This window comes from Rhinolophus hipposideros (genome assembly GCF_964194185.1).
Source record: "Rhinolophus hipposideros genome assembly, chromosome: 16".
Classification (NCBI taxonomy): domain Eukaryota; kingdom Metazoa; phylum Chordata; class Mammalia; order Chiroptera; family Rhinolophidae; genus Rhinolophus; species Rhinolophus hipposideros.
Genome location: NC_138062.1, coordinates 30,321,912 through 30,331,830, shown reverse-complemented (window position 1 = coordinate 30,331,830; position 9,919 = coordinate 30,321,912). Strand labels below are relative to the sequence as shown.

The following is a 9,919-nucleotide window of genomic DNA, read 5'->3' as shown; positions in this document are numbered from 1 at the left end:
TTCAAAACAGTGTTGACTGACTTTGGACTATGAGCTTGTGAATCTAACCTTTTAACCAGTATTTCCCCCCATTTACTTTCCAGATTGCTTTGTGAGGGGTTTTTTCCCCCTTCTTCCTTATTTGAAAATATTTGTTAAGACCTGAAGAGAATTAGGAGTATGGAGTATGCAGTATGCACATACACACAAACATAAGTAAGATCAAGCCTGGATCTTATCTAACCTGAACACTTCAGTAGAGACAGAGTTTTACATTCAGTTTCTCTGGCCACCACCACTTGAAGGTTATAGAATCTTCTATTTCAAGACACCTTTAAAAATGAGGGGCCCTTTTAAAAAGTACTGCTGCAGAGTGTTATGTGATTGTGATTTCTGCCACAGAATGAATCACTCCTGAATGCAAACACCAGCAACGAATGCGTTAGAGGATCCGCCATCATATTAAAAATTAAATCCGGCTGCATTTCATAATGGGCTTTTCTTTGTAAAGCACTGTTTCTTCTTCTCACCATGGAAATTGCGCTCTGATGGCCGTTCTTTATGGTTAGCACTGAGGCATTGGCTGAGGTCAGAACCCTACTTCTCTGAACAGGGAACCACAAATGTCACTGACACATGGTACATTGGCAAATAGTATATTTCTTTCCAATCTCCTGCGTCTTCACTTAGCCTCACGTCATGCTCTGGTAAGCTGAAGAGGGTTTATTCCTTGGGTGATCTTTCCTTCCTTTAGTGGGACGAAACATCGGGGGACACGCAATTTGCAATGAATTCAAAAGTGAACCTCTTTTGATTTTTGTTGTTGTCTTTATTTTAACCTCCAAGAAGGGAGAGATTTAACTCAGTCTTCACCCCAGGCTAAGCTAATACTTAGGTCATGTCTGAGCTCTCTGGGGAACCCCCTCTTTATACCATCCGAGGGGCAATGGTGTCTTTTCACGTGGAGCAGCACAGCTGTCCAGCCATATGGGCCCCGAACAGCCCAGTCAATCGGATTTGGGGAGGTTTTACAATGTAATTTCTTAACGTGTTAGTATTTGGGGTGAATTTGACCAGGAGTATAGACAGTTCTTAAGCCCAAGGGTTCAGGTTTTAAGAAGCCATCACAATGTCCCAGCATCTGATCAGCTTGGTTAGAAACACATATGAAATCTATGACAGGGGGAGGGGAAAGGACTCCTGACCCTCTCGTTGGAGAAAGCCCCAGGGGTCTGCTCTATTAATTCAGCATCAGCTGCTTCCCCCCCCCCCTTTTTTTTAACCCGGGGCTCATCATTTAAGGCGTTCCCACTCAGGCCTGCAGAGCCTGTTACAAAACCATCTCTCTGGCTCCCCTCCCCCCATGCCGCAAGATGAGAGAGCAAATAGCCTGCATTGCAGCAACCGCGCAGGGCGACTGCAATGTTGAAACCGTCCTCAAGCTAAACAAAACCAGGCCTTGAAGAAAAACCAAGGAAAAGACGGCAGCGGTGTGTCCTGCCGCCCTTCAGTCAAGATAACCTCAAGTCACAGCCATATCCCTCCATATCCAAAGGGTTCAGAAACTGTCTGCTTAAGGAATTTTTAGTGAATGTTTTAGTGTTTTCTATTAAAACAAATAATCCTGAGTCTAAAACCCTTGTCAAAATGGTGGGAGTCTTGAGCCAAGCGACCGCCAACATAGTGTTTCCACCAGAAAACTAAGTTTGAGGGGGAACGTTCTCAGAATGGTAAATTTTCTCCGCAGAAATAGCCCAGGTGATGGCTTTTTCCAACCTCAGTCTTCAGAAATTAAAAAATGTATTGCAGGGATCTTTTCTATTCGTTTCTTCTCTCGGTCTCTTTGCACCTCTCTCAATTTAAACCAAAGCTTTCCGCTTCTAAGAATTTATAAAAACTGCTTATTTTTAGGCTTCTCGTGGTACACTGTTGGCGGCAAAAAGCTAGTGTTAAGAGGTTTTGCGATTGCTATTCTTTTATGGGACAAACACCCAATAATCGACAAGAACCAAAGCGGCCTTGAAGCTAGCAGGGCAGCGCCGGGGGTCACCATTCATTCAGATGGTTCCCACTGGTGGGCGCGCATCTGCGCGGCCCCCGCAGGACCACTCGCGCCGCAGCGCACCGGGCCATCTGATTTGAGGAGCTGCTTTTAGCTGTCGGGGGCTTGTCTTCCTCTCCTTGTCTCATTGCTCTGAATCCACGGTTGCCCAAAACGCAGAATTTTTTTTTTTTTTTTAAGTTATCAAAGAAGAGAAGCCGGAGTAAGGGAAGCAGATGGGCCCTGCGCGTGCGGAAATCGCCAGGGTTGGGGTTGACCCCCACCGCTGCTGAACCGGCTCTTCCGAAAGACCGAAGATTTCTCTTTGCTGGTCCTAGATTTTTTTTATTAGGGGTCGGGACCTAGAGAATCTCACGGTCTCGTTCTGATGGGCAGATTCATCCGGAGTCCTTCCTTAAGACCCGGCTAACCTCCTGCTCCCGGAAAAACACACCACGAACCACACCACCACCACAACAACAAAAGGCTCCTCCCCAAAGTGAGTCTAAACGTACGCTGGACGGGGGGCGGCCGGACGTGGAGACACTCTTTCGAGCCTCTAATCTCGAGCGTCCATCTAGCCGGGGTGGCGCGGGCGGGCGGGAGGGCGCTGGGGGCGGGGAGGTGGGGAGCCAGGAGGGGCGCGCACACGCACCCAGAGGCGCGGGCACGCGCTCCCGCTCTCCTTCACATTCACCTTGACTGCAGGGGGACGGGGGATGGGGCTACCTTACCCCCCCTACACCAACCCTTCTCCCCACCCCCTGCCGCTGTCCTGCCCAGACGCCAGCTTGGGGCTGGAGGGGGGGTGGAATGAGGAGGTGAAAAGGCTCTCCCGTAGCCGCAGCGGCGGGACAGCCACGCGCTCTCCGCAGTGATGTCAACCGCATCCGCCGCAGCGCCCCCGCCCCATCCCCCTCCCAACTACCCCTGCCCCGGGCCTCGCCAGCGCCGCGGACCTCAGAAACCCTAGTCCCGCTCCTCCGGCCCCGGGACCAGAAGCAGAGGGCGTGACGATGCCCTGAGTCCCCCCTGCTTTTGCAAAAGCGGGAGAGACCGGGAGTGGACCAGCCGCGGTACCGCGGCCCCTGGATCGGGCGAAGGGGAGGGGACAGCGGGCCCAGATGTCGTGTGATGCCCCCGGCCCCGAAGGGGAGTCTGCCCCAGACTGGTGTAGCCGGGATTATGTTATTAAAGGGGCGGAGGGCACGGAGCCCTGCAGGTGCCGCGCGTGTGGGCACGGAGAAAGCGCCCTCTTCTCCCAGGATAGAATTGGGTGAACGGAAGCGCGTGTGAGTGTGGGGGTGCGAATCGCCACCTCCATCCTTGGCTTTCCCGCTCTTCCGAGCTCTCCCACTTCTCACTTTCCCCAAATCCGCATTTTCCTTGGCACAGCTCTCCCCGAACAAGAAGGAGAGGGAGGTACCGGGGGCAGTGAGAATGACGTGTGCTGGTGCAGAGAGGGGGTGGGGGGCTGCGGGCCAGGCTCTGTGGACCGGCTCCTAATCCTCTTGTTTTCGGTACAGTCAGCAGATGTGGCTTCTTTTAGCTGAATAATCCTTTAAAGGAATAATAATTTTTTTTTTAAAGGAGATCGACCTCACCCAAAGAGGACGGCGAACGAGATTAGAGCTTGGTAAGGATAAATGAAAAGGCTCCCAATTCTCTCTGCCCCTCTCTGCCTTCCTTTCTCCCCTCCTTCCCCTCCCGCTTCTCCCCTCCCCTCCCCCTCCGTTCCCCCCCATCCCCTGCAATCCGCACTCGACGCGAGTTCACGCGGAGGGCTGGATTTCCAGGCTGAACCGCAACTTGCGCTGCGCGTTATTACTATTCATCCGAGGGTGCTGCCGCCACAACCTTTGCCTCCTGCGCTCCTGTCCTTCCCCCGGGCCGCCGCCGCCAACAGGGCAGTCCCTCCTGCCCGCAAGCTCTGGCCACCAAAGGGAGAGTCAGAATTTTTTATCACGTTCATGGTCATCATCGCGATGCTCCTTGTCATGGTTATTATTTCCTCCCACCAGGTCGAGCGACCACCGGCGCCTCCTCGCCGCCTACCCCTTCCCCAGCGAAGGCAGCAGATGGGGCCCGGCCCTGGCCGCCGCTCCCTACATGCAATGTCCTCCGCTTCCCCGCATCCCTCCCGCATTCATCCGTACGTATATTATCTCGATCCTTTTTATTCCAGTAGGTCGACTGCCTGTCGTTGGGCTGGCCGAAACGCTGCGGACTGCGACCCGTCTCGTAAATAGAGCAAAAAGGAAAAGACCTTGAGTGGACCTCGGGACAAAGCACTTTGGGGCCGGAGAGAAGGGACGCACGGGAGCGCTGGCTCCGGAACGCGACTCATCTCCGGGGCCGCAGGCCTGCCCGGCGTGTGGACCTCTGAGGGTGTTCAGACTGACTTTTATTCATCCTTCTGGTATGCTTGAACAGTGTTATAGTTGGGGAAGAGTTAGGTTTGTTTTTCTGGGAAAGGGAGCTGAATTACGGGACTTCAGGTAGACTTTACTTGGCTGTTCGGTTCCCCTGCCGCACCTTGTCGAGAGCCGGTTGTGGAGAGGAGACGGGACCAGAAGACTTAGAAAAGAGTAGAAGCCCGAGGGGTTGTCTGGAGGGCTAAGGGAACAGATAGTAGGGCGAGGGAAAGGTGAGTGGAGATGGGCCAGCTGGAGGAGGATTTCGAAAAGAAGGGTTAAAATAAAAAAAAAAATCCTTCGGGTTCACAGGATGAGTTTTGCTGGGGATGAAAATACGGGTGTCTGTCATTGAAGCTCTGAGAAATTGATGAGAATGTGATATGTCCATGTACACACATAAGGAGGCGGCTGGATTTGTGTGTAAACACAGAGGAGAGGTGAGGAGGGCACAGAGGGAGGGTGCTTAAAATAATGTCTTATTATCCCTTTGGCTTTGGGGACTCTCATCCTTTGGCTCTCCCCCTTTTTTTGACCCAGGGAGCTAGCCGCACTAGACATGAGTGACCTTTTAAATCTACGCCCACCCCTTACCTAGTAAAGCCCGTTGACACTTTGGGGTGGGGTGGGGAGAGTGGTAGGGGTGTTTCGAAGACATATATTCTCTCTCTCTTTCTCCCTCCCTCCCCTTCGCCTCCCCTTCTTCCCCTCCTCCCTCGCTCTCCCCCCTTCACTCTCTCTTCCTCCCTCCCACCTCCCTCGCTCCCTCCCTCCCTGCTGCATTTTGCATGAGCTATCTAGGTCATTAGCATTTTAGCGTATGCAAGACTTGACAAAGCTGATGAGGGGCCAGATGGGCCTCGCTCTTATGGGTGTTTTTTTTTTTTTCCTTTTTTTTTTTTTTCCTCTTTTCCTTTTTCCCTCCACCACTTGGGACCTGAGCGAGAGGACTGCAGCAGGCGAGTTCCGGAAGGCTGATTCCCCAAATCCCGACCGCGGACCTCTGCGGCTCGTCCTGCGGCACGCCCGACCAGGCTGCGCCTGGACGCGGCCAGCTAGGTAAAGGCAGCCGCTGTTGCCCTGCCCTGGCAGTCGCTGCTGAGCCCCTGCTGTCCCCCTTGTCCCTTGAGCTGTTCCTCCCCCGCCTGGCCCCCCTCAGTTTCCTGGGCAAAGCTGAGGGCGAAATGGGTGGATAGGGTTTGCTAGGCTGGGTGAGGTGGGTTTGCTGTTGTTTTGTTTTTCTCATTGTCTAAAGCTGCACAGGAGGCGAAGCGCGGGGAAGGGACGAGGGGAGTGCGAGTAATTAACACGGCGGAGGCACCTCTCGGTCTCCCACTTCCACCCACACCCCCCAAACCTCCACCCTCTTCGCTTTGCAGGAAAAAGCCTGGATCCGAAAGGATGGGGGAGAACAAAGAGCCTTTGGAAGACGTCGCTGTTATCTCATTGTCTGTGTGATTGGGGGAGCTGCGGTAGGGTGGATGCTGTGGTCCTTTTCTCCCTTCACTCCCCCACCCCCATCCCTCTCCCCGCTGTCACTGCGCACGCATTCGTGCCGCTTTTTACTTATTTTTTTTTTCGTTGTTTTCTCATTCCATCTTCTCCCCACCCCTTTCCTTTCTTCCCCTTCCTTCCTTCCTCCTTGCCTTCCTCAGGAGAAAGGCCTCTCTCTCCGTGTTCACAGCGGACCTTGATTTAAATGTCCATACAATTAAGGCACGCGGTGAATGCCAAGAATGGGGCTGGCTGAGCACCGTCGGTCCGCGAGGGCCCGCCAAGGAAGGAGCCAAGGGGGCGAGGCGCCCTCCGCAGAGCTCAGCGCTGCGGGTGGGGGAGGGAGGGGTCTCCGGCTCCTGCTGGCTGGGCTGCCGGGAGCCAGAGCCTTCAGGGTGGGGAAGTGTGTGGCTTGTGACAGACGTGGGTTTAGGGATGCAAAAGGACTCAGGGGGAGAAACTGAAGCTGATTCTGTGACAGAACCACAGCTCTGTGCAAGCACGGATGCGGTGGGAGGGGGTGCCGCTGAGCGCATTGCGGAGTGATTCTGTGTGCATATTTTTCTCTACCCCGGGTGCATTGTATGCGGGTGGACACCTTTTTCCGTGGCTGTGTTTTGTTCGGGGCTTAGCTTTTGGTTTGCTTTTTTAAAAATGTATCCGGTATCCAGAAGACTGGCAGACTGAACCAGGGCTTGCACTGCGGGTATATTGTGTTCTGCTTGAGCTTTGGAGGGAGGGAGGGAGGGAGCCAGTTGGAAAGGAGCAGGGAGGTGTTTTTGTCACCCTTCGCTGTAGAGCTGTGGGCACCTGACAAGATTAAGGAAGTCATTGGGATAGATGGGGAAGAAGGACCAAACTCTTGGTGGGTTCACAGGCTCCATCAGGGCTGAAAGCATGGCCAGGGCTCTTGGGAGCATCTCACTTCCTCCTTGTGGCTGTAATTGCAGTTTTAGGCAGAGATCCAAGAGATCCAGAGGAAGGCAGAGGCGCAATAACCTACATGTACCAAAGCCCGGGTGGGGGTGGGGGGTGCATACCTTTTAAAATCTGAACAGAAGGAAAAAACAGAATGTGTGCAAGTCAGGGTCTGAGAAAAGACTGTTTTGAAAGAGAAGGTCAGGGAATGGAAAGGGTCAACCTTCCCTCATCCTGAAGAACCTGCTTCCCCAATGGGGCCTGCTTCCCAGTCACTGGACCTAGAGCAGTAGCTGGTCCTAGAGGCCCCTGGCACACTGCACAGGGACAGCCCATCCCATCTCCAGCTCTGTATTAACCCCCAAACTGCAGTGGATAGCCGCATGACCTAAACTCATTAATTTCCTGCTGGAGAAAATGGAAGAGGGGCAAGTCCCTGCCCAGAAAGGAGGCCAAGAGCTGGATCTTCCTACCCAGGAAACCTGCTGCATACCCTTCCCTGCCCTTGGCAGAGGCCTATCTTTGCAAGGCCAAGGCCATAAGGATGCTTAGGTTTTCAGTTGGATTCCTGACACAGTAATCAAAGCCTAAAAGAGCCTTACTGAGGAGCTCTTTTCTCACCAAAGCTTACTAAATAAATTAGTACTCAAGGATACCCTAGCCTCATTTCTTCCCAAATATTTATGAGTACCTATTATGTGCCAATCATTGTGTAATTATATCTTAGCTTCTTCCTTTGCTCTCCTAAGGGGATGTCTGGAGTCAGGTGAGGTTCAGTGTGCCATGCCCCATCTAGACACTCCCAGAATCTTCTCTGGGTCGGCAGAAATGTGCTACCACTTGCTCACCCCTGCAGAGAAAGTTACAGTTCACATCGAGCAACCTGCAGGCACAGTGCCTCAAGTTCCAGAAGGCAAGCTTGGCTGTAGGACAGAAGAACGAGCAGCATCTCTGGCCCCTGAGCCTTAGCCAGGGTTGTCCTAAGAGGCATTGGCAGCCATTGCCTTCAAAATAGACCTTCCAAATGGAGCCTCCTTGGGATATAAATGCCCTTGCCTTTCCCTTCCCTCCTTACTAAGAAGGCTGCTCTTACGATTGTTTGGAGCATGATTTAAGCCTCTGATGACCAACCCCTTGCCCCCACCCCAGTTGTTCACAATAGTCAACCTTGTCTCCATAATTGCTTCCCTGTAATTCCATCAGACATGGCTGCACCCTTTGCTGATGTGCCTGCCCAAGTAATGCCCCTTTTAGTTGGAAACCTAACTGCACTTCCCTCTGAGAACTTAAACCGCAGGCACCACGGACAACGCCTGCCAGGTTCCTGCTGCCCATAATCTGCAATGGGAGGGGCATATTTTTCATTTTATTACTTATGTAAACTCTTGGTCCAGAACGCTTTAATGTGTGTGGGAGTGTGCTGGGTCTGTCTGCATCCGTGTGGGGATATTCCTGTGTTCACCAGGTCTCATTACAAATGTTTTTATGTGGGGCTTTAATAGCCCAAAATGGCAGAGATGAATGTACTACTCTATACCCTATGTTATTTTAAGGCCCCCGTCTTGTTCACCAATAGAGGTATTGGAGTGAAGGTTAGTCCTGGCTTCTTCCCTTTCTCTATATTTGGGGCCTATTTATGCCTGGCAATATTTAGTTAAGAAACTTGAAGATTTCTGCTTTTTTCAAGGCCTTTCTTTAGCTCTTAACATCGTCTTCTCCCCCTACCTGTGTATTTGAGCCCTTCTATTTACATCCTATTGTTTAAGTGAAGCGGGGAATAAATGATTTTAAAAATCTAGGGCATGTTGGAGGCAGTTTGCTGAGAATATGCCAAGGAGGCCCCCATAGGTTCACACATACCACCATCACTATGGTCCTCATGAGGATGGGAGCTCGAATGTTTCTCAAGGTGACTACCAGATATTTTAAGATGGATTTAGAAATGTATCAAAGGAAAATTGGTGTAATTCTTTCCCCTGCCAGAGACAGCCCAGGCCCAGATCTCTGTTTAACTGGAAAGGAAATTGATCAAAGGCAAAGGTAAATTCCTCTATCTCTTCTGTCACCAAAGGGGTGGAGAAAGGGGACAGGTTTTGTGGATGTGAGAGGAACCTTAGCCAGAGAAAGAAATATTTGGGGGTAGAGGTAATTTCTCAGCACGCATATGCCCATATACACACATTTTTTTTTCTCACATAACTATATCCATTGCTAATATTTACAGAAAAGCATTTAAACACACACACACACACAAATCTATACTGTCTCCACGGGGAAATAATTTTCTATTTCCCTCTACTGCACTTACATAATACCTCCACCCCTTGTTCCAACCTGAGAGTGGAGTCTTCTGGAGGCAGCTGAAAAGCATTCTCTCTAGCACAGATGGAGCCTTCCTTCCTCCTCTAGGCTGTGGGTGGTTTTAGAGCCCCATGAGTCAACATGGGCTGAGGGCTGTGCTGGTATATATGTGTGGTTGAGGCTTGGCTGGCTGATTCAGGGCGATGAGTATGTCAATCAGAATAATTATGATACCTAATAAAGTTTTTTTCTTCCAAGTCCCATCTACAATTCTTTTATTTGGGTGTTTTTGCCAAGTCTTACTCAATTTGACTTCAGTTTAAAAGATGTATAGACTTCATATGTAACTGCATCTCCTGTGTAGACATAGAATAAGAGAGGACTTCAAATGGGATTCATTGGAGTCAATGTGTGCTGTTCTATGTCACCCAATTCAGGTCTGCAGGAGACCTGGAAATATCTGCACCAAATTTAGATGGCCTCAAAGAAAAGGAAAACAAAAAAAAAATCAGGCCTATTGAGAGCAAGGAATGTTCCAGGTCAGAAAGAAAATGTCAGCAATTCTCAATAGGTTCACCTTTTCATTTTCTTATCCTCTCTTTTGTCTTAAAATGGAAATGTTACCCCAAAAAATAAAGACCTGGGTCATGCTGCATAAGACCAAAAAATAAAATTCCAGAATCACTAGGGGCTTTCTCAAAATTAAAGTGGATGGAGATTTATTTTAAATTAAACTATTTTATTACATTATTTAAAACTCCAACCTATGTCT

The 9,919-nt window shown here is 50.7% G+C and overlaps 1 long non-coding RNA gene across 4 annotated transcripts; it reads left to right on the top strand.

The window, feature by feature from the left end:
• The first annotated feature begins 2,377 nt into the window (after nt 1-2,377).
• Nucleotides 2,378-9,404, top strand: LOC308509155. Of its 4 annotated transcripts, XR_013995136.1 has the most exons (5): nt 2,378-2,519; nt 3,611-3,656; nt 4,206-4,439; nt 4,747-5,493; nt 5,814-9,404. It is a non-coding gene; the product is annotated as an uncharacterized lncRNA (long non-coding RNA). The 4 variants fall into 4 exon arrangements; XR_013995137.1 differs by lacking the exon at nt 2,378-2,519 and having other exon boundaries at nt 3,546-3,656; XR_013995138.1 differs by lacking the exons at nt 2,378-2,519; nt 3,611-3,656 and having other exon boundaries at nt 3,813-4,439; nt 4,747-4,874; nt 5,377-5,493.
• Nucleotides 9,405-9,919: the final 515 nt, after the last annotated feature.